This window comes from Equus przewalskii, chromosome 17 (genome assembly GCF_037783145.1).
Source record: "Equus przewalskii isolate Varuska chromosome 17, EquPr2, whole genome shotgun sequence".
Classification (NCBI taxonomy): domain Eukaryota; kingdom Metazoa; phylum Chordata; class Mammalia; order Perissodactyla; family Equidae; genus Equus; species Equus przewalskii.
Window position 1 is genome coordinate 3,015,845 of NC_091847.1, and position 26,151 is coordinate 3,041,995.

Consider the following 26,151-nt stretch of genomic DNA (forward strand, 5'->3'; position numbering starts at 1 on the left):
GTAAACATTTGTACTTCCTAAGGGGACATTTGAGAACTGAACTTGCCTTCTCACCCAAGTCAATTTACTTCAGCTGGGACAGGAGCATGCCAAATGCCCACCTCTCCTTCCCCCTATAGACATGGGAACTCTGATTGCTCAAGCCTGCTGACCCCTACCGGGCCTGGGCTCCCCTGGATAGCCAGGAGCAACCAGCCTCAGCTATACCCCGAGCTCCTCAGGAAGCTTCAGCACGGTGTCAATGCCTCCTCTTATGGTGCCAACCCTGCTGTTGTCCCTCTGAGTCACACACTTCCCTTTTACAGCAAATCCACAGCTGGGGAAACCGCAGCCCTTCCTTCTGAAGCTCACAGCTTTCAACATCTCTATTTGAATTTCAGTATCACATGAAGAGGCTGGCAGTTGTAAGTGCCTCTGTGAAGTAAAAAGCCATTACCAGTATGTTCTGTTCTTGGTGGATAAAAGTGGGCTGGTTTAAATAATAACAGTAGCTTGCCTCCTTGTATAAGACTGCACAGAGGCAGCTCTTGGCAAAACTGTGATGAGTCTAGTCAGAACTCATCTTTTCAGAAACACTTCTGCCAGTTTCTAATTCTCAGTGAGCAGGGGTGGTTTTCAAAATAGTTAACCACCTACAGGCCATTGGCCTTAGTGCAGTCGGGCATTAACCCTCTAGGTGCCAGACCATGGTGAGGTTCTGGGGAGGTGGGGTGCGCAGAGGCTCCTTATGGAGGTATTTCAATATTTCAGTAACTGGTGTGGCCCTGGGGTACTTCCTGACTGAATCTCCCCTCTCTTTCTCTCTCTCCCACACACACACAGACGGGACTCCTAACTCCCAGGTCTATTTGCATTTGAAATCAAGGAGGAGGCGGGCAGACTGCCCTGAGCCCAGGCTTCTGTGGCCAGGCACTGTTGCAAGTTTTGTGTGTCTGTTGAAACTTCACCACAACCCTTGGGGAATTTTTACAAACACTCTAAGACAGGCTTTTAGGCTGTTTTGCTCTCTAATGCTCTGATAACCTTCTCAATGTCTGACCATTCATTCCTTCAACATTTCATTGAGTACTCACTAGATAGATAGGGATTTAAAAAGGAGAGTAGAGGGGACAGCCCGGTGGTGTAGTGGCTAAATTTGCGTACTCTCTGTGTTGGTGGCCCAGGTTTTGCAGGTTCGGATCCTGGTCACAGACCTAGCACCACAAGTCAGGCCACACTGTGGCGGCATCCCACATAAATTAGAGGAAGATTGGCCCTGATGTTAGCTCAGCGACGATCTTCCTTAAGCAAAAAGAGGAAGATTGGCAACAGATGTTAGCTCAGGGCCAATCTTCCTCACACTAAAATAAAATAAAAAGGATGGGGCCAGCCCCATGGCCAAGTGGTTAAGTTCCCATGCTCTGCTTCAGCGGCCCAGGGTTTCGCCAGTTATCAAGCCACACTGAGGCAGCGTCCCACATGCCACAACTGGAAGGACCCACAACTAAAAATACACAACTATGTACCAGGAGGCTTTGGGAAGAAAAAGGGAAAATAAAATCTTTAAAAAATAATAAAAAATAAAAATAAGAAGGAGAACAGAATGACCAGGTTCCCAAGGAGGGCTGGAAGCTCCATTCTAGTGGGGAGAGACAGACAAAACACACACACAACTAGGTAGGTTAGCCTGGGAACATGTGCTGTAGTAGAAATGATCCTTGGGGATGGCCTCTTGGAGGAGATGCTATTTGAACTGCCGAGGATAGGAAAATCTAGAGGAAAAAGAGTTCCAGATCAGGAGAGAGGATGCTAAGTGAAAAGGCATAGGTGAGGCTAGGGGTGTGCATTCAGGGAAAACCAGCTGGAGTGTCTGCAGCTGCATCAATCAGGGAGAAACGAGCAGGAGCTGAGACTGCTGAGGTAAGCAGACCTGGATTACAGAGCAAAGGGTTTGGATTTTATTTTATTATTTTAATTTATTTTTATTTTTTTAACGACTCCATTTCTTCCTTTTTCTCCCCAAAGTGCTCCTGGTACATAGATGTATACTTTTAGCTGTGGGTCCCTCCAGCTGTGGCATATAGGACGCCGCCCCAGCATGGCCCAACGAGCCGCACCATGTCCGAGCCGCACCATGTCCGTGCCCGGGATCCAACCCGAGAAACCCTGGGCCGCCGAAGCGGAGTGTGCGAACTTAGCCACTCGCCCCCGCCCTCCCTGTTGGGATTGTATGCTCTGCACATTGGGAAACTGTTTGAAGGTTTTAAGTAAGGGAGAAATAAGATCTGATTTTTGTTTTAAACAGGTCATTCTAGCTGGAGTGTAGACAATGGATTGACGTTTGGTGGGAGGAGAAACTGAGATGAAAAAGGGAGGCGGGGAGAACAGTTAGGAGGAGATTGCAATCCCTCCAGCAAGTGTGGCGTGGACTAGAGCAGGGTCAACAACTTTCTGTAAAGCGGAGAATAGTTCAGGCTGGAGGGCTTACATATGCTGTCACATCGTCTTTTTTACCACCTTAAAAATGTAGACCTATTCTTTCTTTTTTACTATTGAAGTTATGATAGTTTACAACCTTGTGAAATTTCAATTGTACGCTATTGTCAGTCATATTATAGGTGCACCACTTTACCCTTTGTGCCCACCCCCCGACTCCCCTTTCCCCTGGTAACCACTAATCTGTTCTCTTTGTCCATGTGTTTGTTTATCTTCCACGTATGAGTGGAGTCAGACAGACTTTGTCTTTCTCTGTCTGGCTTATTTCGCTTAACATAATACTCTCAAGGTCCATCCATGTTGTTGTGAATGGGACAATTTTATCCTTTTTTATGGCTGAGTAGTATTCCATCGTGTGTGTGTGTGTGTGTGTGTGTGTGTGTGTTTTTGTGTGTGTATACACACCATATCTTCTTTTTTTTTTTTGAGGAAGATCAGCCCTGAGCTAACTGCTGCCAATCCTCCTCTTTTTGCTGAGGAGGACTGGCCCTGAGCGCACATCCATGCCCATCTTCCTCTACTTTATATGTGGGACGCCTGCTACAGCATGGCTTGCCAAGCGGTGCCATGTCTGCATCCGGGATCCAAACCAGCGAACCCCAGGCTGCCGAGGCGGAACATGTGCACTTAACTGCTGTGCCACTGGGCCAGCCCCCATATCTTCTTGATCCAGTCATCAGTCCATGAGCACTTAGGTTGCTTCCATGTCTTGGCTATTCTGAATAGTGCTGCAGTGAACATAGGGGTGCATGGGTCTCTTTGAATTGTTGATTTCAAGTCCTTTGGATAGATACCCAGTAGTGGGATAGCTGGGTCATATGGGATTTCTATGTCTAATTTTCTGAGGAATCTCCATACTGTTTTCCATAGTGGCTGCACCAGTTTGCATTCCCACCAGGAGTGCATGAGGGTTCCTTTCTCTCCACACCCTCCCAACATTTATTATTTTTTGTTTTGGTTATTTTAGCCATTCTAAAGGGTGTAAGGTGATATCTTAGTGTAGTTTTGATTTGCATTTCCCTGATGATCAGTGATGATGAGCATCTTTTCATGTGCCTATTGGCCATTCGTATCTCTTCTTTGGAGAAATGTCTGTTCACATCCCCTGCCCATTTTTTTCTTTCTTTTTTTTTTTTTTTTTTTGAGAAAAATCAGCCCTGAGCTAACATCTGCCACCAATCCTCCTCTTTTTGCTGAGGAAGACTGGCCCTGAGCTAACATCCGTGCCCATCTTCCTCTACTTTATATGTGGGACGCCTGCCACAACATGGCTTGACAAGTGGTGCATAGGTCTACACCCAAGATCTGAACCAGTGAACCCTGGGCCACTGAAGCAGAACATGTGAACTCAACTGCTGCACCACCAGGCTTGCCCCTGCTGCCCATTTTTTTAATCAGATTGTTTGATTTTTTGTTGTTGAGTTGTGTGAGTTCTTTATATATTATGGAGCTATTCTTTTTTTTTTTTTTGGTTAGATTTATTGAGGTATAATTTACATACAATAAAATTCATGCTTTTTAGGTGTACAGTTCATTGAATTTTGACAAATGTGTACAGTCAAGTAACCATCACTACATTCAAGATACAGAATATTTCTATCACCCTAAAAAGTTCCCTTGAGGGGCTGGCCCAGTGGCTTAGTGGTTCAGTTCAATGTGCTCTGCTTCTGTGGCCCGGGTTCAGTTTCCGAACCTGGACCTACACCACTCATCAGCAACCATGCTATGGTGGTGATGCACATACAAAATAGAGGAAGATTGGCACAGATGTGAGCTCAGGGTGAGTCTTCCTCAGGAAAAAAAAAATATATGTTAAAAAAAAAGTTCCCTGGAGCTCCTTTGTCATCAATTTGCTATCCCCACCTTTAGTTCCTGGCAACCACTGATCTATTTCCTGTCCCTACAGTTCTACCTTTTACAGACTATCATAAAAATGAAATTATATGGTATGTAGCCTTTCAAGTCTGGCTTCTATAGAGCTATTCTTAACTAGACTGCAGGCACATTCTGTCCATATCTGGACTAGAATGAGAGCAGTGGAAATGAGACGTGGTCAGATTTGCAATTTACTTTGAAGACTGAGCCATGTTGTGCCATTGTACTGTCAAAATTGATGGTAGTGGACCCACTTTAAAATGGAGTTGGAGCTGCCTTTCCAAAGAAACTGCCTTGCTGTCTGGAATCTTGGACTAGACCAAATCTTTGGACTGGGCTAAAATGACAATTGTTTTGCAAACAATTCTTTGAGACGTCAGCAGGAGAATGGACATCCTGATCACAAAGACTGAGGATTCTGGGCTTTTTGAACATAGAATCAATAGTCAACAAATGTTTAGCCAAGACTAGCTCTCTACCTTCAACTCCAGTTAAAATTCTTTGTAATGAACCTCCCTTCTTTGCTTTTGAAAGCCCCTGACTGTTACTCCCTAGCAGGACACTATTTGGGGTTTGACTTGAATCTGTGCCCCCTGAATTGCAATTCTTGAGACCCCAAATAAACTTTTTTGCTTGTCCCAAAGTTTATGCGTCTTATTCATTGACATTACCAAGGAAGAAAGTGAAACTCAGAAAAATCAGTATAAAACAGTCAATAAGTTACAGAGGTGAGATGTAAACTCCAGGAAAGATTTGAAACCAAGACTATGTGACTAATGGGATTCCCAGTGATAGACAAGTATTTAGGACACAAATGGGATGAAGCTTTAATAGTGGCATTTGCATATGCCCAGAGCAAAGGGCAAACCCTGGGCTGGGGACTGAATTTGCCAAGAGCTCCTAAAATTCTCTAACAGGCATTGCAATGGAGGCAACGGAAGCCAACATTGGTTCACCGAGTGGCAGAACCAGGACTCTGACCCAGGCCTATTCACATGGGTCCGGTGTTATTTTTCTCCCCCAGCATGCTTTCAGGGCCAAACCTGTAGTTGTGTATGCAGTATTCTAGCTTGAATTTTTTCGTTTTTTCTTGAGGAAGATTAGCCCTGAGCTAACTGCTGCCAATCCTCCTCTTTTTGCTGAGGAAGACTAGCCCTGAGCTAACATCCGTGCCCATCTTCCTCTACTTTATATGTGGGATGCCTGCCACAGCATGGTTTGCCAAGCAGTGCCATGTCTGCACCTGGGACCTGAAGCGGTGAACCCCAGGCTGCCAAAGCGGAAGGTGCACACTTAACCGCTGTGCCAGTGGGCCCGCCCCTGAAAACTCTTAATTAGTTTCCTGAGTTCTGAAAAACTGAAAAGATTGATTTTGACAAATTTTTGTCAGTTTTTTGTTACTCTTATGGAGGAGAGTCTTTCTGGATGTCCTCACTGAGCATTTCTGCTGTTTTTGGCTGAAATCTTTTAAAGCAACTACCAGACATTATATAATTTAACCTACATATTCTTCAGAATGTAACTAACAGAAAAAGATTTTAAAAATTTAATCAAAGTATTGTTATGGGGCCAGCCCCTTGGTTGAGTGGTTAAAGTTCCACGCACTCTGCTTCAGTGGCCCAGGTTCACAGGTTCAGATCCGGGGCGCAGACCTACTCCACTCACCAGCCATGCTGTGGAGGCTTCCCACACACAAAGGAGAGGAAGACTGGCACAGATGTTAGCTCAGGGCTAATCTTCCTGAAACAAACAAACAAAAAAAGAGGAGGATTGGCAATGGATGTTAGCTCAGGGCCAATCTCCGCCCCCCGCCCCCGAATAAATAAAAACCATTGTTACAGGTAAAAAATTGAACAATTCTTTAATGCCATCTAATATCCACTCAGTCCATGTTCAAATGTCTCCATTTTCTCAAAAATTTCTCTTTCTTTTCCTTCCTTCCTTTTTCCTTCCTTCCCTCTTGTCAGTTTGTTCAATTCAAGATCCAAACAAGGGCTACACATTGCATTTGGCTATATGTCTCTTACGTTTCTAATCTACAATAGTTAATCTATAACAGTTCCCATGCTTCTATTATTATTATTATTTTTTGTGAGGAAGATTCCCCCTTAGCTAACATCTGTGCCAATCTTCCTCTATTTTATATATGGGGAGTCACAGCATGGCTGATGAGTGGTATAGGTCCGCATTTGGAATATGAACCCATGAACCTGGGCTGCCAAAGTGGAGTGCACCAAACTTAACCACTCGGCCACAGGGCCAGTCTCTCTATTTTTTAATAATATATTTTTTTGAAGACAATGGATCCCTTGTGTAGAATTCCATAGAATATAGAATATGGCTGTTTGCATACGTGTAGTCTATCTCCTGTCAATTAGAGAAACAATTTTCTTGGCAGGACCCATGATATCAGAGGTGTGAATAGCCTTTGCCTACGATCAGATTGACTCTCCAATTCAGCACATTTTAAGGATTGGGACACTTTAATATGCTGGAATGCCTTCCCTACCACTTGTTGCTATAATATAATGCCACCTGCTTGTCACTTTTCTGCGTTACCTTTAGAACCCAATTTAAGGGTGGACTCCTTCGGGTCGCCTTCCTGACCCCATTTCCAAAATCGGCCCATGAGAATCCTGCCTTGCATCCTGGCTTTCTTTCAGTGCTCCTGCCATCCTATCCTACACTTACCACATGGAACTGGAATTGTCTATCTCTTGGACTGCAAGGGACTCTTTGAGATCTGGTTTATTCTGTGCCCAGAAGTTAAGAAGAAATGCAGGACAGTAACTATTTGTTGCATGAATAAGTGGTTTGTAGATTGAATTATGGGTTCTTCCATACCACCGGTCTCTCTCTTCCCACTCCCACCTCCACCATATTCTTTTAGGAGATACACATACACACATATCCTAGTGTTAAAAACAAGACAACAGGCCCCATGGAGTTACTTATGCTAAACTCCACATCATTAAACTGAGACAATTTACAGTTTCAGCTTTCCCAGAAATAGAATCTTAAACCAGTCAATCAGGAATCACCTAATCAGGACAATTTAGGAATCTGCCATCCCCCAAAGGAAGTGACTTTGCCATAACCAATCTGCTTTTTTTTGGTCTAGCATAACTTCCTTCTTCTGCTTCTGCCTATAAAAATCTTTCATTTTGTACAGCTCCTCAGAGCTCCTTTCTATCTGCTAGATCGGATGCTGCCCGATTCACGAATCATTGTATAAAGCCAATAAGGACTTTAAAATTTACTCAGTTGAATTGTTTTTAACACCAGCATAGAATAAAATTCTTGCTTTCCCAAATTTTGTTGCTTCCAAGTTTATAATAATCCCTGCCTCCCTGGAATTGAGGAAATGAAGACTAAAGTCTTGATATTGGGGGAGGTCTGGGGTTTTGATATTTATTAATAACACCTAGTGGCTTCCAAGTCTAGCCCAACAAATGGAAAAATGGAAGGAGAAAGAATCCCCAAATGATGTGTGACGTTAAGCAATCGACAGGAAATCATATATTGTAATTGGTAACAAAGAGAGACATATTTAATAATAACTTTAACAGTGTCAGTGACCTGTTACTGCTTTAAAAAAAATGGACCCTTTTCCCCTTAGTGATTACAAAAGCAAAACATACGTGTTTGCAGAAAATGGTCATCTTTAATTTCACCATTTTATTTCCTTAGCTATTTCTCATTACATATACATATTTACAGTTGTTCATATTCATTTTCCACTAAAATTAGATCATAAGCATTTCTGATGTCATCATAAAAACTTTGTGTAGATAATGTCTGCATAATATTCTGTTGTATGGATGTGCCATTATTTATCCATTCTCCACTGTTGGACATTGAAGTTACTTCCATTTTTTTGGAAATGAAAATGGAAGGTCCTCCTCAATCAGAGATTTGTACGAAATTCTTTTTCACATTTCTGAGGCTATCCTTAGGGTAGATTCTTACAAGAGGGATTAGTGTCAAAAGCAATAAATATTTTGAAGATTCTTGATTCATATTGCCAAATTACTTTCCAACAGTTAAAAGACAACTTCCTTGTTTTGAAGTTGTATTCTGAACTCCATATAAATGGAATCATCCAATGTCCTCTTTTGTGCTTTATTTAACGTCTTTGATACTCATCCAGGTTCTTGAATTTATCAGTAATTTCCTGTTGCTGTGTTCACTGCATGACACCCCTCACCCATACATCTATTGACAGACGTTTGGGCTACGCGTGTTTGGTTATTACGAATAAAGCTGCTATGAACACTCCTGCACAGGTCTTCGTCGCACGTGTGCACTCATTCCTCTTGGAGGGGAATCGCTGGGTCGCAGGGTGAGGATGCACGTAGCGTTTAGTATACACTGTGAAACCGTTTTCCAAAGTGGTTGTACCACGGGTCTCAGCTTTCTATCTTGGTCTCTTGGCTCTAAGTGAGGAAAGGAGATAACCTCCAATTGCATCGGGTAATGAGTAAACTCTAATTGCGTGGTTGACTCAGCTAGGTGCTTCCCTTTAAATTCTCAGAATACTGTCAGGCGGGAGCCCCATCTCAGGACCGTCGAGTCCCGTCCACACCTTGACTCTCGGTGACCTGGCCACACAACCCGCTGTAACTGCCGCACTGCCGCGAAACAAACTTCTTATTCAAATTTTAGAAAACGGGCTGTTTTTGAGAGCCCCAAGGTTAGTTCACAATGTGAAGAGAGTCATGACAGCGGAACGCGCTCGCCTGGTTCCTCTGCCCCGAGCAGCCCAGCCCTGCGCTCAGCGGGAACAAAGGAGGTGCCTGGCTCCGCCGCGTGGGGATCTGGCCAGGCCCCGCCTCTCACCTAGGCACATGCGCAGATTGAGCCCGACGCAACCGGCGGCCCAGGCGCGCTTAACGTAGTACCCCACGCTAGTGCGTGATGACGCAAGGGCGTGCGCTCGGTGGCTCACAGAGGAAGATGGCGCCTGCTCCTTTGGAGGAGAGGGATTGAGAGAGGCGGAGGGAGGAGGCCAGACGGGAGAGACGTCTCCGACAGTGAAGACGAACGCTTCGCTCCCCATTCATTAGGAGCTCTGCTCGGCGCCGAAGGGTGAGTGTGGCGGCGGCACGGGACCGCTGGCCTGCAGCAGGCGGCGGCGCTCTCCGCCATTTTCAAGTTCGGCCGTTGCGTGCTTTGGGGGCCTGGAGGGGCGCCTGGGGCCGGGTCGGAAGAGCAGAGGGGATCGACGTCGGCGGGGCTCTCGGAGGCAGCTCCGAGCCTTGGGCGCGGGGCTGGCGGCCTGAGGCAGGCCAGGACAGGAGGGCATGGTAGGACTGAGGCCCCGACTTGGGACCGGTGGCGACAAGAAGACGTAGGTAGGGAAGCCACGGGTAAGACGTGAAGTTTGGAGCGGGGAAGCGCGTTCGGCTGAGATCTGGGGCGGGAGTGGAGGAGGTTGGGCCGAGAGTGGAATGGAGTGTGGCTTCGAGTGGTTGGTTGAGGGGGTCACGGGAAGTTAATGCGAAACCTGTAAGACTGCGGAAGATTTAGCTTCGCTCTTATCGTGGCATGAAATCGGTGTTTGTAACAGAACTAAGTCCCCAGCTTGACAGGCAAAAGACCCTGCTCCTTTGGAATAGTTACATTTCTATTTTGTTTGTTTTAGATCATGCTCCCTGTCGCTGTCCCTTTAGTAACTCCCTCCACATCTCCGATTTTAAGTTGCCTTTCGGCGACTAGATGTTTAGCATCTTAGAAAGCATCCTTGTTTTTTTCTTTTAAGAAAATAAAATAAATGTTGATATTTGGTTGTAACCCTTGTGGTTAGTGGCCCTTCAGAAGAAAGGAGAAGGAGGCGAATCGATAGGGAATTCCATCATTGGATCTAAGTCAAATCAGAAAAGTACGGGTTACATGTGGAAAGCCTGTCAGTGTTTTTAAATAATTTCTACACGGATGACATTAAGTTGACTGTTCAGGAACTTTGGAAGACGTAAGAGTATGAACCAAAAGCCTGTTTTGAGAGGAATCCCTCTTGGGAGCGCTGAGTTGACTCTTAAGTACACTCTGGAGATCTCGCGCACGCAGTGGTGGTTGCCTGTGCACGTGATGCAGTGGTGGATCTCTTTAATTCAAACAAAACTTTTAGCGGCTGTTAGTTAAAAGGAAACATGTTAATTGTTCCCTTGGCATTTTTCTTTTCCTAACCTTAATTGCATTTGACACCCATCTTTTATTACCATAAGATACTTTCGTACTTTTTAGTTAGTCCCCTTGCCTGGAAGAAGGTAGAATAATGTATCGATTAGAGTTTGTTTCAGGCTTGAAGTTCCGTTTTTAGTCTCTTTTCCAGACATTTACAGAAAAATGTTATCTTTTTGTACTTGTGGGAAGAATTTTGGTAAACTAGGCCTTACATATTAGCTTTAGGAAAAGATAAATCCTTATCTGTGAAGTTGTAGCTTAACTTTCATTCTTTGCTTGGTGAAAAATATTAAACGAACAGATTTTGCCGTCAGTTTTACCTTGACCTAGGGCTTTAATTACACTTTTACTAACCACTTAAGGTGCTTATTCAGAGCTCTCTTTGTGAAGTAATAACTTCATATGCTTTTCACATTACTTTGCGAAAAACATGTTCTTTGATTATTGCCAAAGTTCAAACTTTCATATGTCAGAATAAGAAAGTAAGGTTACAGTAAAGCTTTATAACTATGACAAATATACCGACAAAGATATTAGTGAAAGTTTTTCATTTATGAATTTATTTATGTAATCCTTTGGAGGTTGCTTAGCAAGAAATTAAGACTTTACAAGTGTTTTTAGATGAAGTAATATTAATTAGTTGGAGCCTGCAGATTAGAAATCTTCATTATCAAAGTATATTTAATTAAATGCCATATACTTAGTTGTTTAAGCATTCCAGATTTGTTGTTTAAAATACCACATTGTCCTAGTTTTCTGCCAAACATTATTCCCGGATTTTATTTGTCTTTAAACTTTCTCTTGTTTGTAAGAGCTGTTAAGTCTGTTTTTTGTTTGAATGGTGAAAGTTTGCTTTGTTGCTGTAATATGTTGTGTGACAAGTAAGTCGCTTGACCATAGTTTTAATACTTAAAATATTTTGTCTTTTGTTTTTGGCAGTGATAGAGGTTCAAAAGTTTTCTACTTGAACATACTTTTTTTTCCTGCTTTTTCTCCCCAAATCCCCCCAGTACATAGTTGTATATTCTTTTTTTTTTTTCCTGAGGAAGATTAGCCCTGAGCTAACCTAACATCTGCTGCCAGTCCTCCTCTTTTTGCTGAGGAAGACTGGCCCTGAGCTCACATCCGAGCCCATCTTCCTGCACTTTATATGAGGGACGCCTGCCACAGCATGGCTTTTGCCAAGCAGTGCCATGTCTGCACCCAGGATCCGAATCAGTGAACCCCGGTCTGCCAAAGCAGAATGTGCAAACTTAACCGCTGTGCCATGGGGCTGGTCCCTAGGTGTATATTCTTAGTTGTGGCTCCTTTTAGTTGTGGCATGTGGGACGCTGCCTCACCATGGCCTGACGAGTGGTGCGATGTCTGCACCCAGGGTCCAAACTGGCGAAACCCTGGGCCCCCGTAGCGGAGTGCACCAACTTAACCACTTGGCCCGGAGCCGGTCCCTACTTGAACATACTTTCTTTCTTTTTTAAAAGATTTTATTTTTTTCATTTTTCTCCCCAAAGACCCCCGGTACATAGTTGTATATTCTTCGTTGTGGGTCCTTCTAGTTGTGGCATGTGGGACACTGCCTCAGCGTGGTGTGATGAGCAGTGCAATGTCCGCGCCCAGAATTCGAACCAACGAAACACTGGGCCGCCTGCAGCGGAGCGTGCGAACCTAACCACTTGGCCACGGAGCCAGCCCCTCTTTTTTTTTTTAAAGGTTTTATCTTTTTCCTTTTTCTCCCCAAAGCCCGCCAGTACATAGTTGTATATTCTTCGTTGTGGGTCCTTCTAGTTGTGGCATGTGGGATGCTGCCTCAGCGTGGTTTGATGAGCAGTGCCATGTCCGTGCCCAGGATTGGAACCAACGAAACGCTGGGCCGCCTGCAGCGGAGCGTGCGAACTTGGCCACGGGGCCAGCCCCACTTTCTTTTTTTTTTTGAGGAAGATTAACCCTGAGCTAACTGCTGCCAATCCTCCTCTTTTTGCTGAGGAAGCCTGGCCCTGAGCTAACATCTGTGCTCATCTTCCTGCACTTTATATGTGGGACGCCTGCCACAGCATGGCCTTCTGAGTGGTGCCATGTCCACACCCGGTATCCGAACTGGCGAACCCCAGGCGCTGAAGTGGAACGTGTGCACTTAACCGCTGCACCACCCGGCCGGCCCCTGAACTTAGTTTCTTGGTAACATTTCTCTCCCCCTTGTAAAGAATTTACACTAATCGTAGACACAGGGGCTCGTAAGAATATTGGAAAATCTTAGCCACATTACTCTCATTCTTTCTGGCCCTTGAACATTTTAGTATTTTCTGGTGGAGAGATTGACTTTGTAATATTTGTGTTGTACCTTATATTCATAATTTGAGTGCTTATGAATTCCCAGAGCTGAGTAGTATTGGAAGGGTGTGGATTACAGTAGCAGACAGACCTGGGATTAAATGCCAGGCTCACTGCTAATTAGCTTTTTTTATATTGGGTCAGTTAATAAAACTCTCTGAACTTCAGTTTCCTTTTTAATAACAATGTTAATTATAATACTTATCTCAAAGGTGAAAGAAAGTGTCTAATACGTAGTAAGCGTTCAGTAAATTTTGGCATTTTTCTTTCTGTGACTTGAATTTAATTGGTAAAGTCATTTTTGTGTTTTTTTAATTGAGGTATAATTGACATATAATAGTTTCAGGTGTGCAGCCTATTGATTTGGTAACTGTATGTTCATGTATTGCAAAATGATCACCACAGTAGGTCTAGTTAATATCTGTTATGGTACATAGTTACAAAATGTTTTTTTCTTGTGATGAGAACTTTAAGATGTACTCTCTTAGCAAGTTCAGATAGGCTGTACAGTATTACTAACTATAGTCACCATGCTGTACTTTACATCCAGTGACTTATTTATTCTGTAACTGGATGTTGGTACCTTTTGACCTCCTTCACCCATTTTGCCTACTCCCACACCCTGATTTTCAGTTTTTAAAGATTATTCAAATATCCTTGTTGAAAATTTACTGACAGTTTCATTCCTCTGGTAAGTTCTTACTCCCTTCTCTGTGTTATTAAAGCATTTTGTATATATCTCTACTTAATGTATTTTGATTGTGTATCTGTCTTCACTACTTTGTCAGCTCTTTGAAGGCAGATGCTGTAGTACCTTATGTTTTTGTATTCATAAAACCTAAACATTATAAACATTAAGAAGTGTAGGGAATTTTCTACAAAAATTCTCCTCATGGCTCTACTGGGATCTGTATTTCATGCAGACCTGGTTTATTTCTGCTCTTTGGCCTTTACTTATGAACTCTTTGCCTGTCTCCTTTTCTTTTTTTCTTTTGTGGTGAGGATGATTGGCCCTGAGCTAACATCTTTTGCCAAGCTTCCTCTTTTTTTCTTTGTTTTTTCCTCCCCAAAGCCCCAATACATAGTTGTGTATCCCAGTTATATGTCCTTCTAGTTCTTCTCTGTGAGGTGCTGCCACAGCATGGCTTGATGAGTGGTGTGTAGGTCCGTGCTCAGGATCCAAACCCGTGAACCCGAAGTTGCTGTAGTGTAGCATGTGAGCTTAACCATTATGCCACCGGGCTGGCCTCGCCTGTTTCCTTTTCATATCCCGTCTATTCTTCAAAATCCAGCTAAATCTCATTCCATTAATGAGGTCTTCAGTGACTTCTCATCTGTTTATAACTAGTTTCTCCAGTTACCTTAGGATCTGTGTGACTGCCTTCTATTACTTTGTGTCCTTTGGAACCTGGTACTGTGCCTTACTCATTTTGAGCAGGTCCTTGGGTAGAATGATAAATGCAAAACTGGGGTTTAGGCCCTTTGTTATAGGCACTTGCTCTATTTACTGTTCCACTTAGTAAGGTGCTTTTAAGGAGCAATTTCCCTTCTTTTGTACGTGGGATATTCTGGTAACTTTTTTTCCATCTTTATATGTTATGAGAAATTGCGAACATCCAGAAAGTTGAAAGAATAATTCAATGAACACCCGATACCTTCCATTTAGATTTGTCTGTTACTAACACTGAACTGTTTTGCTTTAGCTCTCTGTACCTCCCCCTCAACAATCAATTGAAATTAAATTGCGGCCCTCATGCTGTTTGTATGCCCTAATTACCCCAGGATGCATCTCTTTAAAGTAATGTCATTTTCTTACACTTTATACATTTTTATTTCAAACTAGGCTCCAGCTTAGACCATATAAAAACACAATACCATTAATTATGCCTAAGGCAATAAGCATTAAGTCTCTGGCATCGACTTTTTAAAGAATGTTCCATATTTGTAATTTTCTGATTGAACGCTTAAAACGTCATTTAAGGGGCTGGCCCCATGGCTAAGTGGTTAAGTTCGCGTGCTCCGCAGCAGGTGGCCCAGTGTTTCGTTGGTTCAAATCCTGGGCGTGGACATGGCACTGCTCATCAAACCGCGCTGAGGCAGTGTCCCACATGCCACAACTAGAAGGACCCACAACGAAGAATATACAGCTATGTACTGGCGGGCTTTGGGGAGAAAAAGGAAAAAGATAAAACCTTTAAAAAAAAAAGAGGGGCTGGCTCCGTGGCCAAGTGGTTAGGTTCGCGCGCTCCGCTGCAGGCGGCCCAGTGTTTCGTTGGTTCAAATCCTGGGCGTGGACATGGCACTGCTCATCACACCACGCTGAGGCAGCGTCCCACATGCCACAACTAGAAGGACCCACAACGAAGAATATACAACTATGTACCGGGGGTCTTTGGGGAGAAAAAAGGAAAAAAGTAAAATCTTTAAAAAACGAACAAACGAAAAAAACATCATTTAACTTGTTTCTCTATTCCTTTTATTTCCTATAAATTGGAACTAAGATTTAGAGAGGTTTGATTAAATTTGGGTCAAATATTTTTGGCAAAAATACTTCATAGGTGATGATATGTAATTTACATTGAATTACATCAGGAAGGACGGAATGTCTGGTTCTCCTGGTGCCGATCCATTAATGTGGTGGAGACTGCCAGATGTTAGTTTGCCTCATTGTTTTCAGTGCTAAGTTTACTTGGTTTGTGTGGTGTCCACCAAATTTCTTCGTTGAAAAGGTACATTTTCCGCTTACACCTAATGGTTGGTGATTGTTGGCCTAGTCTTTTATTTCATTGGGGTTTTCTAACTCTCTTTACGTTTATTAGCTGTTTTCTGTAAAAAAAAAGCTTCCCCCCTTTCATGTTTTAAACTCCTAAATTTTGAAATAAATACAGACGTACAGAAGAGCTGGGATAAAGGTGCAAACAACTCCCGTATGCTTTTCATCCGTCTTCACCAGTGGTTAGCATTTTGTCCCATTTGCCTTCCCTCCTTCCCTCATCCCTTCCTTTCTGCTCATCCCGTGTATTTTCCTGAACCATCCAGAGTCTTTCGGAGACATCATGGATCTTTTCCCCGTAGAGCACCATTCTCTCAAATACCCGCAATATTAAATTCAAATTTCATATTTAGATTTCTCCAGTTGTCCCAATAACATCCCTCATAGAATTTTATTTTTTCTCTAATCCGTGATCCAGTCTAAAGTAGAACATTGTGTTTAATTGTCGTATCTCTTTAGTCTTTAATCGGGACCAGTTCTTTGTCCTTTTTTTCTTTCATAACTGACATTTTTTGAGTATAGGCCACTCGTTTTGTTTTATCTTTTGGAATATTACTAAATACTCAGTGGATTTTTGTTTTTTTAATATGTTAGCCAATTATAGTCATCATTATTATTAGTATTTTTTTGCTTTTTCTCCGCAAATCCCCCCAGTACATAGTTGTACATTTTAGTTGTGGCATGTGGGACGCCGCCTCGACATGGCTTGACGAGCGGTGCCATGTCTGCGCCCAGGATCCGAACTGGCAAAACCCTGGGCCGCCAAAGTGGAGCGCACGAACTTAACTACTTGGCCACAGGGCTGGCCCCTGTTTCTGATGCTTAAATTGCCCCAAATTTGGCCATTGTGAGCCTCTTCTTGAGCTGGCTCTCATGTCCTTTTTGGGTGAGCCTCTGTTAATCTTTGAGGACATTCTTGGTTTTTGACAAAACAAAACCTGGGTCCTTCTTGTATTTTCCTTTCTTGTTTTTTTTAATTTATTTTTTATTTTTATTTAGTTTTTTCTTTTGAGGAACATTAGCCCCGAGCTGGCATCTACAGCCACTCCTCCTCTTTTTGCTGAGGAAGAGTGGCCCTGAGCTCACAGCCGTCCCCATCTTCCTCTACTTTATGTGTGGGATGCCTGCCACGGCATGGCCTGCCAAGCAGTGCCGTGTCCGCACCCGGGATCTGAACTGGTGTACCCTGTGCTGCAGAAGTGGAACCTGCATGCTTAACTGCTGCGCCACCGGGCCAACCCCAGTTTGCTTGTTTTGATGATCAAGTTTGACTTTTTGTTTGTGTTGATTATTAGGGTATCCTTTTTTCTTCTTGATTTAATTTTTAATATGTTAAATATTTACATGGTTTAAAATTTAATACTATATTGAAAGAGTATTTAAGTATTGCTTCTCTCTCTAAGCTCTTCACTTCCGTTCTCACTCACCCAATTGTGTGTGTGTGTGTGTGTGTGTGTGTGGATGTATTCTTATTTTCCTTTTCTTACAAAAATGGCATACTGTACAAACTTGTGACCTTTGTTTTTTGTCTTTTTTTTAAAAATTTTTTAATTTTTTCCCTTTTTCTCCCCAAAGCCCCCCGGTACATAGTTGTATATTCTTAGTTGTGGGTCCTTCTAGTTGTGCCATGTGGGACGCCGCCTCAGCGTGGTTTGATGAGCAGTACCATGTCCGCACCCAGTATTTGAACCAACGAAACACTGGGCCACCTGCAGTGGAGCGCAGGAACTTAACCACTCGGCCACGGGGCCAGCCCCTGACCTTTGTTTTTTATTTATTTTATTTATTTACTTTTTTTTTTGAGGAAGACTAGCCCTGAGCTAACTACTGCCAATCCTCCTCTTTTTGCTGAGGAAGACTGGCCCTAAACTAACATCCGTGCCCATCTTCCTCTACTTTATACGTGGGACGCCTTCCACAGCATGGCTTTTGCCAGGCGGTGCCATGTCCGCACCTGGGATCTGAACCGGCCAACCCCGCGCCGCTGAGAAGCGGAAGGTGCGCACTTAACCGCTGTGCCACCACGCCAGCCCCCTGTTTATTTACTTTTTTATTGAAGTATGGTTGACATAACCTTGCTTTTTTTATTGTGGTAAAAAATTTGCCATCTTAACCACCTTTCAGTGTACAGTTCAATGGTGTTAAGTATATTTATATTTTTGTGCCACAGATCTGAGAACTTTTTTCATCTTGTAAAACTGAAACTCGATACTCACTGGGCAGCAACTCTTATTTCCTCCTCCTCTCAGCCCCTGGCAGTCACGATTCTACTTTATGTTTCTGCATTTGACTGCCTTAGATACCTCATATGATTGGAATCATGCAATATTTGTGTTTTTGTGACTGGCTTGTTTCACTTAGCGTAGTGTCTTCAAAGTTCATCCACGTTGTAGCGTGTGACAGAATTCCTTCCTTTTTACAGCTGAATAATATTCCATTGTGTGTATGTACCACATCTTGTTAATTCATTCATCTGTGGATCGATATTTGATTTCTTCCACCTCTTGGCTATTGTGAATAGTGCAGCTATGAACATGGGTGTGCAGATATTTCTGCGAGACCCAGCTTTCAGTTCTTTTGGGTATACACTCAGAAGTAGGATTGCTGGATCCTATGGTAGTTCTCTTTTTAAGTTTTTGAGGTATCTCTATCCTGTTTTCCATAGTGATTGCACCATTTTACAATCCTATTAACAGTGCAGAAGGGTTCCAGTTTCTCCATATCTTCACCAACACTTCTTTCCTGTTTTTTGCTAGTAGCCATTATCATGGGTATGAAGTGATAGATATCTTGCTACAGTTTCAGTTTGCACTTCTGTGATGATTAGTGATGTTGAGCATCTTTTCATATGCTGCTTGGCCATTTGTATATCATTTTTGGAGAAATATCTATTCACGTCCTTTGCCCAAATTTTAATTGGGTTATTTGATATTTTTGTTGTTGAGTTGTAAGAGTTTATATATTTATATATTCTGGATATTAACCCCTTTTCAGGATATTAACCCCTTTTCAGATCTGTGATTTGCAAAGATTTTCTCCCATTCTGTAGGTTGCCTTTTCACTGTGTTGATTGTGTCCTTTGCTGCACAAAAGTTCTTAAGGTTGATGTAGTCCCATTTGTGTGATCCTTGTTTTTTTCCCCACCTAACAATATATCCAAGAAATCATTCCATATCAATTCAGAGCCCCACCCGCACCCCACGATAATGTGATTTATAATGAGAAATATATATTTGGTCTTGATTCAGTTTCTACCATGGAGCTCTTAAAACCCTTAGACTTTCCTAAGTGATTAGAGTGATAAAGGTGGCTTGGTATTCATAACAAACCCCTTCCACCTACGCCGGAATTTATGTTAATGAGGTGACTCTTGGAAAGCACTTAAGGGTGGGGGCTGGTTTCCAGGGAAACCAGCCTGTGATTAGGGAGTTAGAACTTTCAGTCACATGCCCTTGACCTCAGGGAGAAGAGAGGGGCTGGAGGTTGTTCGACTCAATTGCCAATGGCCAATGATTTAATAAATCGTGCCCAAGTAATGAAGCCTCCATAAAAACCCAAAAGGACAAGGTTTGGAGAGCTTCTAGGTTGGTGACCTTGTGAAGATTTAGGGTAGAGTGGCGGGCTCAGAAAACACGGAAGCTCTGAGCCCCTTCCTGTGTACCTTGCTCTATGCATCTCTTCCATCTGGTTGTTCTTGAATTTTCTTTGGTAATAAGCCAATAATCTAGTAAATAAAATATTTGAGTTTTTTCCACTATTTGGTTATTATGAATAATGCTGCTATAAACATTCGTATACAAGTTTTTGTGTGGACATAATGCTGTCAGTTCTCTTGGGGATATACCTAGGAGTGGAATTGCTGGGTATTACGGTAATTCTATGTTTAGGATTTAGGAAATTCCAAACAGTTTTCCCGAAAGGCCACACTAGTTTAGATTCGCATCGGCAGTGTATGAGGGTTCCAATTTCACCACATCCTCACCAATACTTGTTATTGTCCCTCTTTTTGATTACAGTCACCCCATTGGATATGAAGTATTACCTCATTGTGGTTTTGATTTGCATTTTCCTTCAGCTGAGGAACATTAGCCCTGAGCTACCGTCTTTGCCAGTCTTCCTCTATTTTGTATGTGGGTTGCTGCCACAGCATGGCCACTGATGAGTGGTGTAGGTCAGTGCCTGGGAACCAAACCTGGGCCACTGAAGCAAAGCATGCCAAACTTATCCACTAGGCCACGGGACTAGCCCTGGGTTGTCCTTCTTTTGAGTTTTAAGAGTTCTTTATGTATTCTAAATGCAAGTCCTTTATCAGATACATGATTTGCAGAAATTTTCTCTCATTCTGTGGATTGTCTTTTCACTTTCTTGGTGGTATTATTAAAGCACAAAAGTTTCTAATTTTGATGATACCCACTTTATCCATTTTTTCTTTTGTTGACTGTGCTTTTGGTCTCATATCTTAAGAAGGTCACATATATGTCTATTTACTGTATTTAATGCAATTAGCAATTGGTCAAGCAATTGATTTTCCCAGCCAAGAATGTGGATTGTTGACCATGGGTGCAAATACTAGTATGCATTTGACTTTTTGGTTAGAAAGCCGTACTGAGTTTGACTTTGTGGTTAGAAATTTACAAGCTTTAGTTTTGGCTCTAATTAAAGCACTTCTGCATAACTGTACTGTATGTGTCAGAGGGTAATCAAAGACACCGTAAATAACAAATACTGAGTGTTAGGCTTTTAGGCCAGTGTGGATAATAGAACTAGAAACTGAGAACTACTGTTCTAAAATCAAGAGGCACTGAAAACCTTAAGCTTGTCATTTCATCTTAATGTTGACACATTTGAAGTATTCAGGACTATCACTTTAGGACTTTTCCTTTGGGAATGGTTGTCTTTGTGTAGTCTGTTAAATGCTTTTGCCTTCAGTCTAGTTGTTAAGCCAGGTTTACAAATGAGCTGAAAGGAACTTTGGACAATTCTTATCTGCTCCCTATGTAATTTTGAAATTATAGAATTATTTTACTTCTAAAGGTCATCAAATCTAGACTCTTTAATTTGAAGATGACCAAACAGGATTGAGGTGATTAAATTTGCTGATAATCACACACTTGGTGGCAGAATCCAGGTCACCTGAATTAGATTAGATTAGTGTTCTTTTCACCACCTTTACAAAAAAACCCCAGAACATCTCACAGTATAACTTGGAAGGGCTTTTTGGTTCATTGTAATTGGAGAAAGCTAAAATTATAACAGTTGCCTAGCTAGAAAAGTCTAAAATAAGAAAGTCTTCCATCAGAAATTGAGCGGTCACATTATTTTGTGGTCCTGAAGTGGTCATATCTAGCTTTGTTCAAAATTGATGACCAACTAGGACTTCGGTGTATTTTTATTTTAGTAACCTAGTGATTTTCACCCTTATCTGCCACATAATTATGGGACTTGGCAGAATATCTCTTGGTAGATTTTACACACACACGCACAACCCAAGTGTGTAGCCCAGTGCCTCCCTTACATGTTTCAGGTACTCAAATTGAGGTTGATGTTATTAAGGAGTGTTTTTCACCCACATTTTCTACCCACAGTGCTCATTGCTAACTATATTTTTTATATAAGTTTTGTGCCCAAAGTAGACATTTCCAGTTCTGTGTCTGACCATGTCTATAGCACTATAGTTAGTAGCATTACTTTGATAAGTTATTTTATTTTCATGTATTCATTCATTCACTTATTTATATACTATGTATGTGTGTTAAAAAAGAAGAAAAATGTACAAGAGGATATACAGTGCTCTGTCTCCGTCCTGTGGCTATCCCTCAATCCCCTTTCATCTGTCCAGTAGCTACTATTGTCAGTTTGTCATGAATTTTTCCAGATATATTTTGCGTTATATATAGCAAATGTATTTACTACAGATGTGATTATGTTCCTTTGTTGTTGCTTTTCACATATACGGTAGTGTTCCATACACTGTTTTGTACTTTTTTTTTAACTTAACAGTATATCTTGGAGATCCTAAATAGAACTATCTTCTTTATAATGGTTGCATAATATACAGTGTATGGATATTTCATGATTTACTTTAACTAGTCCTCTACTTAAGAGACATGGGTGGTTTTCACTCTTTTATTACAAACAGTGCTTCATTGAATAACCTTATGCTTATGTGTTTGTGTACGTGTGTGAGCATATATGCAGGGATAAATTCATGGAGGTGGAATTGCTTGGTCACTGTGTGTACTATCAATGTATGAATATGGTTGTTTTTCTCACACCAAACCGACACTTGTATTATCATAGTTTTTGCTTTTTTGAGTCATGTTGCCTCTCAGTGGGTGTAACTTCAGCATGAGTAACAAGGGGAATTTAAAATCACTGGTTTGTTCCTTTTCAATAGTTTTCATGTGATATATTTTTACGAAGTACAATGTTACGCAGCGTGTTGCATACATTATGTAAGGTATATCCTGAAAGGCAGTCTATTAGAGTCTTGTTGGGTATAGGTAAAAATTTCAGATTTTAGTAAAAAGTTTATATAAAATTGTAAAAAGCTTAATAAAAGATTTCAGTTAAAAAAAATGCTCATCTTCCACCTGGAGTATTATAGTTGACTAAATTGTTCTCCTGCCTCTTATCCCTCCTTTGTGTTGTATAGGATAATTCATCTTCCTAAAATTCAGATTTGATTTCTTTTTTTTTTTGAGGAAGATTAGCCCTGAGCTAACATCTGCTGCCAGTCCTCCTCTTTTTGCTGAGGAAGACTGGCCCTGAGCTAACATCTATGCCTGTCTTCCTTTACTTTATATGTGGGATGCCTGCCACAGCATGGCTTGCCAAGCACTGCCATGTCCGCACCCGGCATCCGAGCCAGTGAACCCTGGGGCTGCCGAAGTGGAACGTGCGAACTTAACCACTGTGCTACTGGGCCAGCCCCTAAAATTCAGATTTTATTGTCTACGTTCCTGGGATGATTGATCATTGCCTACAACAGTTTTTTTAATGCTTTTTAGACCCCGTAGGAATCTGATGAAAGTTGTATACTCTCTTCCCAGAAAAAAATGTAAATGTCCATATTAGAATTCTACATGCAACTGCGACGTGTGGAGTGTCATTGAACTCCTTTTGCCCATTTATGTCCCCGTGACCCCAGTTAAGGCTTTGTTCTTTATTTGATAGATTTAAGCTCTTTCGCATGTCTAGGTTAGCATAATAGGCATTTCAGAATCCAGCTTCAATATGTGGACTTAGGTTCCCAACTTCATCCTCTCTTGCTCCCTCTTCCCCCTAACCTGTCCATTAACCACTTTTTTATTTTTATTAAGGTTATGAAAGTTAACATCCTTGTGAAATTACAGTTGTACATCGTTATTAGTCATGTTGTAGGTACACCACTTCACCCCTAGTGCCCTCCCCCCACCCCCCTTTCCCCTGGCAACCACCGATCAGTTCTCTTTCTCCATATGATAACTAGCACCTATGAGTGGAGTCATACAGAGTTCGTCTTTCTCTGTCTGGCTTATTTCACTCAACATAATACCCTCAAGGTCTATCCATGTTGTTGTGAATGGGACGACTTTGTCCTTTTTTATGGCTGAGTAGTATTCCATTGTGTATATATACCATATCTTCTTTATCCAGTCATCAGTTTCTGGGCACTTAGGTTGGTTCCATGACTTGGCTATTGTGAATAAGGCTGTGATGAACATAGGGGTCCATGGAACTTTTGGAATTGCTGATTTCCGGTTCTTAGGATACATACCCAGTAGTGGGATGGCTGGGTCATAAGGTATTTCTATTCTTAACTTTTTGAGGAATCTCCATACTGTTTTCCATAGTGGCTGCACCAGTTTGCATTCCCACCAACAGCATATGAGGGTTCCCTTTTCTCCACAGCCTCTCCAACATTTGTCACTCTTGGTTTTGGATATTTTTGCCATTCTAACGGGTGTAAGGTGATATCTTAGTGTAGTTTTGATTTGCATTTCCCTGATGGTTAGTGATGATGAGCATCTTTTCATGTGTCTGTTGGCCATCTGTATATCTTCTTTGGAGAAATGTCTGTTCATGTCCCCTGCCCATTTTGTAATTGGGTTGTTTGATTTCCATTAACCACTTTTAAAAACTCAAGTACACTTAAAACTAATGCAGTGTTAAATGTCAGTTGTATCTCAAAGCAAAAAACAAAAACTCAGTATTTTCTTTTTACTCTTACTTGCTGTTTCCTCTACCTGGAATTGTCCCTCTTCCCCTTCTCCACTGGGTGTACCCTTTCTTTTGTGATTGCGTAAGTTAGCTCATCTGAAACTTTAGTTTTACATCTGTGTTCCCCAACCTGTTACTCCTTATTTCTTCCCATAACTTTCCCTCTCATAGCACTTTAAAAATAATCCTTTAGTTTGCATTTATTAGGCCACTAGTTCATCACATACTTATTGAGTTGCACTTTTTAAAAAAAATTTCTCGGGGGCTGGCCCAGTGGTGTAGTGGTTAAGTGCGCATGTTCCGCTTTGGCGGCTTGGGGTTCGCTGGTTCGGATCCCAGGTGTGGACATGGCACCACTTGGCATGCCATGCTGTGGTAGGCGTCCCACATATAAAGTAGAGGAAGATGGGCATGGATCTTAGCTCAGGGCTAATCTTCCTCAAAAAAAAAAAAAAAAAATTTTGGTAAAATATACTTAACATAAAATTAACCATTTTAACCATTTTTAAGTGTACACTTCTTTGACATTAAGTACATTAACATTGTCGTGCAACCACTACCACCGTCTCCAGAACCTTTTCATCTTCCCCACCTGAAACTCCATATCCCTTAAACACTAACTCCCCATTCTTCGTTCCCCAGCCGATGACAACCACCATTCTCCTTGCTGTCTCTATGAATTTGACTACTCTAGGCACCTCATATACGAGGAATCATACTATATTTATACTCGTGCCTGGCTTATTTCACTTAGAAGATGTTTTCAAGGTTCATCCATGTAGCATGTGTCAAAATTTCCTTCTTTTTTAAGGCCAAATAATACTCCATTAAATGTGTATACCACTTTTTCTTTATCCATTCATCTGTTGATGGGCATGTGGTTTGTTTTTCACCCTGAAGGTATTGTGAATAATGTGTCTATGTACATGAGTGTACAAATATCTGTGTGTCCCTGCTTTCACTTTTCTTGGGTATTTACCCAGAATCCCATAGCATTTTGTATAGCCCTTTTATAGCTGTCTGCCCTGTTTTATTATAAATGCTTGTATGTCTGAAGACTTTATGCAAAAGCAAAGTGGTGGGGAAGCTTGAGAGATAATGAAATTGAATTAATGGTTAATAACCTTCCAAAACAGAAAGCAGCATGCCCAGATGGGTCCATTGGTTAATTCTACTAAATATTTTAGAAAGAAATTATACTAATTCTCTGCAATCTCTTTCAGAAAATAGAAGCAGAGGGAATACTTCCTAATTCATTCCATGATGCCAGCATTACCCTAATATCAAAACCAGACTAAGAATTACAGGAGGAAAACTACAGATCAGTATCTCTTATGAACATAAACACAGAAATCCTCAACAAAATATTAGCAAATTGAATCCAGCAATGAATAAAAAGAATTATACACATCATGACAAACTGGCATTTATTCCAGGTATGCAACTGGTTTAGCATTAAAAAATGAATTAATGTAATCCATCACATCAATAGGCTAAAGAAGAAAAATCATATGATTACATCAATAGATGCAGAAAAAGCATTTGACATAATTCAACACCCATTCGTGGTAAAAATGCTCGGCAAACTAGACATAGAGGGGAGCTTCCCCAAGTTGATATAGAACATCTACAAAATTAGTACAGCTAAGATCATACTTAATAGTGAGAAGCTAGATGCCGAGATCTGAAACAAGGTAATGATGTCCACACTCTCCACTTTTTCGCCATTGTCCTGGAAGTGCTAGCTAATGCAATAAGACAAGAAAAAGAAATAAAAGATGTACAGATTTGGAAGGAAGAACTAAAATTGCCTTTGTTCCCAGATGACATAATTGTCTATGTAGAAAATCTCAAGAATCAGCAAAAAAACTTCCTTAACTAATGAGTGATTATAGCAAGGTTTCAGGATACAAGGTAAATACATAAAAGTCAATTGCTTTCTTATATACCAGCAATGAACAGTTGGAATTTGGAATGAAAAACAATGCCATCTATGTTAGCACCAAAAAAAAAATACTTAGGTATAAATCTAAAAAAAAATATACATAGTATATCTTAGGAAAACTATAAAACTAAAATGAGAGGCCAGCCCCATGGCCAGGTGGTTAAGTTCATATGCTCTAATTTGGCACCCCAGGGTTTCGTGGGTTCAGATCTCGGGCGCAGACAGAGCACCTCTCATCAAGCCATGCTGAGGCAGTGTCCCACTTAGCAGAGCCAGAAGAACCTACATCTAGAATATACAACTATGTACTGGAGTGCTTTGGGGAGAAGAAAAAAAAAAAGATTGGCAACAGATGTTAGCTAAGGTGCCA

The 26,151-nt window shown here is 41.6% G+C and overlaps 1 protein-coding gene across 10 annotated transcripts in view; it reads left to right on the forward strand.

The window, feature by feature from the left end:
- The first annotated feature begins 9,195 nt into the window (after nt 1-9,195).
- WDR33 (WD repeat domain 33) overlaps nt 9,196-26,151 on the forward strand; it is a 96,795-nt gene continuing 79,839 nt past the window's right edge. For 7 of the 10 annotated variants that reach the window (XR_011528317.1, XR_011528319.1, XR_011528318.1 and 4 more), the window contains exon 1: nt 9,196-9,438. The gene's annotated coding sequence lies outside the window, so the exon portion shown is untranslated. Of the gene's footprint in view, nt 9,439-25,059; nt 25,273-26,151 lie in introns of all 10 variants that reach the window. The other 3 variants (XM_070579477.1, XM_070579479.1, XM_070579482.1) reach the window with 1 other exon arrangement.